Raw genomic sequence first — 6,932 nt, 5'->3', positions numbered from 1 at the left:
TTTTTTTTTTTTTTTAAAATAATAATGGTCAGACATCTTAATTTTCATCTCTATCAGAATTTCTGCTCTCTTGCCATCACTGTGTGCACTCTAAGTCCCAGAATCCATTAAAGTTTATTTATGGAAATGCTATATTTACACATGTCCTCACCTCCTACCTTACGTCTGTCTCTTTCTGTTGGTAACAAGTGATCATTACGCTGATGGGAATGCAAGGGCTGCTGCTGGCAGAGACGGCAGCTAAAACAGGCTGCAAGCTGACAGAGTCACAGTTTCACAAAGTCTAAGGAATAGTCCACATATCAGGGATTGGACAAGTGCCTTTACATTTGTGCTTAAAGAAAAGTAGGCTGATGTTATCAGCTCATATTAAGAGTGTAAATAAGGCCATGTCAACAAAGATTCATATGCATTTATGCAGTGCCTAGCAAAGGTATTTAGACCCCTTAAATTTTTATACATTTGTCAGAATTTTTAACCAAAGACTTCACCTTCTATCTTATTGCAATTTAGGTGATAATTCAACACAAATAAGCATATAATCATAAAGTGGAAGGAAACAAGAACTTTATTTTAAGCATGTTTCATAACTGAAAATCTGAAAAGTGTGGCATGCATTTGTATTCAGCCTTCTTTGATCTTATATCCCTCTCCCCCAATAAAATTTTGTGTATCCAACTTACTTCAGAAGTCACCTGTATAGAAAACAGACATGCATGCAATAAAATAACCAATAAATCAAATTATGTTGGCTTATATTGTAACAGGATTATATTATTGGATTAATCCCTGCTAATAAGGTGTTAAACCAGGTGTTCTCTCAAGGCCTCCAAGATTTATTAAGGACAAACAGAGAACAAAGTTAACCATGAAGGCCAAAGAACCCAGCAGACAAGTGTGGAGCAAGTATAAAGCTGAATTATGCCATAAAACAATATAATACAACATCTCACAGAGAGTTGTTCAATCCATCAATTAAAGACAACACAGTGTGGTTTACATCCAAACTTACCAAAATATGTCTACCCACACAGACAGACTGAGCAAGGTCAACACTATTTAGAGAAGTTGCCTAAGAGTCATGGTAACACAAGAAGAGCTGACAAGATTCACATGTGGAGGGAATGCAAGCACTCTGCAAACGTGTGAAGCTGGTAGACGTACCCCAAAAGGCTTGTAGCTAGAAAACATAGACTCAGAGGTCATCTGACAAAAAAAAAAGAAAGTTTTTTCATATTTTCCAACTAATAATTTCATTCAGACTACAATTATTCACCACTTTGTATTGGTCAATAACATAAAGTACTAAAGATTTTATGTATTTAGGACATAAACTCCTGTGAAGGAGCTTAAAGGATTATCAATACTTTTGCAAGAAGCTTTAGCTGCACAGGCCTGTATAATAGTACTTTGCAGACAAATGTCACCATTACTGATTGTAAAGACTTTTATAGAGATATGGACACACCTCTGTGTGCATTTGAGGAAAGGCCGCATTTCTAGCAAAGCCTTGAACATTGCTCTGATAAAAAAAAAAAAAAAAAAAGTTGAGTCCATTCATGTGACAAGGAGTTAGGCCTTATGGCTTTGCATTTTTGTGAAGACTGTCAACTATTTCAACATGATTCTTAGTTGATATACCGTTAAGGTTTTCCAACACTTGTAGGACCACTTGATAGCATCATCAAGAATAGCTATAAATAACAGGTTGTCATGTAATTGCAAGAGCGGCCTTGAAAAAGGAAAAAGGGAGAAAAAAAATCCCATGCTCTTAGAAAAACAAATCTCCACTTCTATTTCATTCAGGCCAAATGAGGCAAGAGTCAGGAGGCTGAAGAGTATGAAAAGCTAAAGAGCCAGAAGCCAAACAGAGTTAGCATATGACAAGAGGATAATATCCCTGTTTTGTAAATCTGGATCAGAGGTGAAAAACAGACCAGAGAGGAAAAAACATTTCACCAAGTGGAAAATACGCAATCTCTTGTGTTGTACACCCAAACGAACAATTTCCACTTTTATATTTGCTGAAAGATTCCAGCTATTAGTTTGTTAGATTAAATACATAACATCTATCACAAACAATCTGTATCAGGTGGTTTTAGAATTACCATAATCTTTGGAATAAAAAAGAAAGTCAAGTGCTAGGAAGAAGTGAAAGGGCCATAACTGACGAGCAGCTTCACATGAGTTAAAATTTTGACTTCAAGAACAACAATGGACGTTTTTCGTGAGGAGTTTCATTGGAGATAATGATGGCCTCTGATTATTTTTGAAAGATGATAGATGGCTAGATGTGGAGGAAGCTTTGCGTGGAGTGAAAACGAAGGGATAGTGATGTGTTTGAAGCAGAACAATAAGACTGCAGCTTAGAACCAACCTGCAGAATTCACCTACACCACAGTCTTTTCATGCCGAGGTTCATCCCCTTTAAATACACATCATCAACACCTGCAAGATACAGCAGTGCTTTATGTTTTTTTGGCTATCTTCGTAGCGATGTTAGCTTTGTTTAAGAGCAGGTGACCAACTTCATTCTGCCCAACATCTTTGGGTCTGCAGTGAGAGATCCTGGTGATTTAGTAATTTTAATTTTAAAATACAAAAGAGTTATGCCTGTTTTGAAGAGTACAACCATCCACTGGCCAGAACAACAATTGGTTGCCATGGAGTCTCAACCCAGACTGGTGGACTGACAGTGCTGACTTCTTATGTATCTTGACCTCTTGAAAGCATTGGAGAAATGCGGCAGGTAACTTTAGAAAGTCAATAAAAGATGGGCTGTCAATTTGGGCTTGAGGCCAGTGGCAGCACAGATCGTGATTAAGCTGTCTCCCTAGTTATTACAGTTTTGGACTGTCAATATTTAGCAATTCAAAACTTTCCATATGTGACAACCACTCAGTTTCTGATTATCATCACTCACGCCGTTTATATTTGAAACCTCATCAGTGGCAGGAAATGAAGGAAATCTTCCACCAAAATTGTTTCCATGTGCTGCCAACAGAGCTGCAGCGTCATGTTGGGGTGTGATTTCTCTTTTCATAGCACCTGCTGCTCCACCATTATCCTCTGTATGACTGCTGTGGAAAAGATATTGCCTTGGCATCTCTTTGGACACCATAATCAGTCCTTTTACTTTTATTCTCTCCCTCCTTTAGCCTTTTTCTCTCAGGTCCTTTCCTGACCTTTTCCAGTGAAGATATTATTTCCTCATAATAGTGTGTGACTATTGTGACTAATACGTCAACAAAAGCAGTTACTGTGTCATAAAAGTCCTGTTTCTGGCCTCCCAGTAGTCTTACTTTTTATTAATTTATAATGATTTTTTTTTTTTGCTACCATCACTATTGTAAGTTACCTTTACTAACGATAAGATCAAAGTTAACACCTTTTGGTCTCAGCAGCTTTATCACTGAATTTACAAAAACAGAAAAAGGATACTCAGTATCCACGCAAATGTTACTTTTTTCACATTTTTCCTTGAAACAACCACAAACTTTAATGCTTTTCACCACAAACACATGTGACATAAAGTAGTGCATACTTTTTAAATGGACTAAATTATGCACTATTGGGGGGAAGGGAAAATTATCCATATAGCTCTCTGGTTGATGAACTCCTTGCAAAGCATTTCAGTTAGGTGGGCCACCATACCAAACCTATGCAGTTGTGCCATTGATTTAGTGGCATCAGAGTAAGGAGAGCTGAATACACACATTACACTTTCCAGATTTTTAATTTGTAAAAGAATTTATAAATGATGCATCCTTTTGCTGGAATGTTGCCATTTAAGTACCATTTATCATTGGTTGATTATATTTTCGAAAAGTCACAAAGTACAACAGGTAATTTTGGACATTTGAAGAGTAGGATTACATTTGCAAGGCAATGTAAAAGTATATAGCTATATCTATCTATCTATCTATATATATATATATATAGTTTTACCCTTCTTTGGTCTGTGCTTAAGGGAAAAATTTAACCACCATTTACAGAAAAAAACAATTGTTCTGTATCTTTTACGAATCTTCTTTTTGGAAAAACAGACATTACCCAACCCTGTCTATGACTCAAAACTAACTTTCTTTCCTACTTGATAACAGGCACTGAGTTTCAACATCGTAGTCTACCATTTCATTATTCAGAGTCGTGCTTCTCCTTCCTAACATCTCTTATCTACCCTCTCTCTCTCTCTCTCTCTCTCTCTCTCTCTTTACATAGACTTTGCCCCCTCTCTGGTCATTTGCAGCACAGGAAGCAGATCAATAATGAGTTCAAATGTACTGGCTAAGTGCTTACCTTGGATACTCGGGGCCATTCAATCCAGCCTGGGACTCGCATCTGCCTACAGCAGAGTCAAGTTTCTCATGTCTGTGGAGCTCAGGGACCTTCTGAGAAACACATTTGAAAGTAGAAACAAACAGTAATTAATAATATTAATCCTTATACATTCCTGTAAATGTAATGTTTTTGAAAAACTTTAATTGGGTTGATGCAAATGGCAAATATTCTAACCAGGTTGCATTCATCGCCATTCAAAATGGAGCTCTGTGATGTCGCAAGATATTTTAAGAGGATTTCAATTCTGTAGAATCTAAAAGTTTTTCCCCACACAAGGACAAACAATTCGAGCGCCCTGTAAAGTCGCAATTTAAAAATGTTGGTCCAATTTCTTCCAAAAAGAAGCACTTTAAATGTCAGCTAAATCTGACATTAGTGATTCTTGCTTTTGCATTTACAGCGATGTGGACCACCAACTAGCCATAGCCATGTGTGACAGGTCAAATAGCCCTCTTTGTCGTGATTAGACCAAAATTAATTAATCAATTACGTGATGAAATGATGTGGGCTTTTATCAATGTACTTTTTAAATCTTTAAATAATTTGTACAACTTTTTGTCAAATCAGTTTGTGGTCTTGAAGCAGCTAGCTCAAGCCTAAAAATGATGTAAAGTCCCACTTTTAACCGTCACTATCTAAAACTCGACATCGACACAGCCTTTAAAGAATTACTAATGCGCAATTAAAATGCGTCAGTCTTGACTTAACTCACAAATTACTCTTTAAAGTGCTCCTCTGACCGATACTACTTCACCATTTTCACAAGCTGCTTTAAAAACAGACGAAACTCACCATGTAGAGGGCTCTCCATTACGGTCTGGATTCACTGAACAGAGCCACAAACGAACGTAAAGATTTGGATACTAAACCGTTTAATAACGTTTATCAGCTCCACGTACAAGGCAGTCTTCTCGCCTCGTTTTGTTTCTCCCCCTGTTGACAAACCCCTGTCAGTTCCTTGAAGGAAAATAAAAAATAAAAAATACGCTGGAGTTTTTCTTTCTCAGACCAGAGCAATCAAACCCGCAGCTGGAATGGTCAAATTTTTAATCGTTATGAATAAACAATCGACAATTCGATAGAGCGATTGGACATGCCTGCAACAGATGATGCAGATGTAAAATGCAAAGTTACTTTACTGTTACTCCACACTGTTGAAATGAACAGTAAAGCATTGTTAAACGCTACACGTTTATCTGTCAGTTTATTTCAATATTTAAAAATATAAAAAGTGAAATTCATATTAGAGTGATTTATTTTAACCATTTAGTGTATTTCTATTTGGGTGGTTATAGGCTACAAAAAACTGAAGACCCAAATTTCAGCTTTAAAAATAAATAACTAAAATCGATTTTTAGTTGGTGTCACATTCTGCGTATTAAGTTGCACTACTGGACCAGAAGCAATATCTGTGTCTTACCTGGACCAAGAAGAAAATGAACTGGATTGTTACTTGGTATTCCAACCACTTCACTGATAAAAGTACATTTTATTTAAAAATCAAGGTCCAATTACTTTTCATATCGGTCTTATACAATGTTTTACTTTCTGAGAAATGTAATAGACATGGAGTAGAGTGGAAAGGCAGAGTTTGCTGGATGTTCAGTGTGAGGTTTTTACAGGCAGTGATAATTTGGGTATACATCTGCTGGTCCAAAGTCACAGCAGTCACGTCTACGACATCAGACATATTTTCAGCAGGAAAAAATCTAGGTATAGTAAATATATGTTTATATTGCATGTTTTCCTTCCACTCAATTGTATGCATGCACACAAGACACTGTGAACAACGAGATTCTTTACTGATGTGGCTTACCCTTCCTGTGGAGTACTGTATCAGTCAATTTTCAGATTGGTCTCATGCGATGTTTTACTTTGTGACAAACTGAATGTTGGGGTTTTTTCGTAGGTGTAAGCAAAAGTTATCATTAAAAATATTTTTCCTCAATTTAAATACAACCTATTGCATTCAGAGTACAGAGTCTAATCATGGTAAAGACATGAATTATCTGAATGTATGAGCAATTAACTTTATAGACAAAGATGATATTAAAGTTTGACAATTTATTGATCAAAAATCTTATATGATAAACAATGATTTTGATGTGAACGACATTCAACATGTTCAAATGAAGCTTAAAAAGATATGAAATCATGCTGTTTTCTTGCCATCTAGTGGTTTTTGATGGCAACTACACTCAAGTAATACATTTCCACTGTCAGTTTCAATTTAAGGCAGCATGACACATATTTGTTTTAGAACAATAAAACCAATCCCTTTTATAGCGCTTAGTGAAACTCTACAAGTTAGTTCAGTGGTTTAGTTCTCAAGCTTTTCATTACACCTTAGAAAACACCAATCTTGGACATCTTTGAGAGCTCGATCAAACCAAAATTGATAATGTACAATTATAATACGAAGATAATTACTACTTGGTAAGCCAGAATGGGCTTAGTTGACTTTGGTGAAGTGTTCAGAGTGATGAAATAGTTGAGAATCCACACCAGTGTTAGAATGAATCAGAAATCTGTCAGAAGATAGTGAAAACTTTAGTACAACAGCACAACTCTGAATTCAGTGTTTGGCCTTT

At 36.3% G+C, this 6,932-nt stretch overlaps 1 protein-coding gene across 3 annotated transcripts in view; it reads right to left on the bottom strand.

The window, feature by feature from the left end:
* Positions 1–5,321, bottom strand: part of LOC106958635 (testis-expressed sequence 2 protein-like) — a 36,622-nt gene extending 31,301 nt beyond the window's left edge. Inside the window, exons 1-2 of one of the 3 annotated variants that reach the window (XM_015050622.1) lie at positions 5,134–5,321; positions 4,300–4,391 (exon numbers count right to left, since the gene is read on the bottom strand). The gene's annotated coding sequence lies outside the window, so the exon portion shown is untranslated. The remainder of the gene's footprint in view (positions 1–4,299; positions 4,392–5,133) is intronic. The other 2 variants (XM_015050623.1, XM_015050625.1) reach the window with 2 other exon arrangements.
* Between the last annotated feature and the right edge of the window lie 1,611 nt (positions 5,322–6,932).

This window comes from Poecilia latipinna, unplaced genomic scaffold (assembly GCF_001443285.1).
Source record: "Poecilia latipinna isolate Pla-1442-1.1 unplaced genomic scaffold, P_latipinna-1.0 Scaffold1002, whole genome shotgun sequence".
NCBI lineage: Eukaryota > Metazoa > Chordata > Actinopteri > Cyprinodontiformes > Poeciliidae > Poecilia > Poecilia latipinna.
Note: the sequence above shows the minus strand (reverse complement) of the source record. Positions and strands in the feature narration are given on the sequence as shown.